This window comes from Penaeus monodon, chromosome 28, assembly GCF_015228065.2.
Source record: "Penaeus monodon isolate SGIC_2016 chromosome 28, NSTDA_Pmon_1, whole genome shotgun sequence".
Lineage (NCBI taxonomy): Eukaryota > Metazoa > Arthropoda > Malacostraca > Decapoda > Penaeidae > Penaeus > Penaeus monodon.
Window position 1 is genome coordinate 2,178,238 of NC_051413.1, and position 309 is coordinate 2,178,546.

Here is a 309-nt window from a genome sequence, read left to right on the forward strand (position 1 = left end):
GTTATGTTAGCCCGACGAAAAAAGAAAATCACGATCATTCGCGTTTTGCGACGAAGCTTCCATGATGATAATGTGATTTTTGTTGATCTATTTATACACCCACATCATGAAACTAATACATCACCATATAAATTTTTTCCTAAAATAACAGACACAAGCGGCCATGGAATTTGTTAAATAGGGAGTTACACCCTTGTGGTTACGAACACTAGGAAAAATGCTGACGTCATTTTTCAGATTTATACCAGTACGAGGTGATTTTGTGGGCTACGGGAAGTATCACCTTGCTGTCCTTTGCCTCTCGTATGT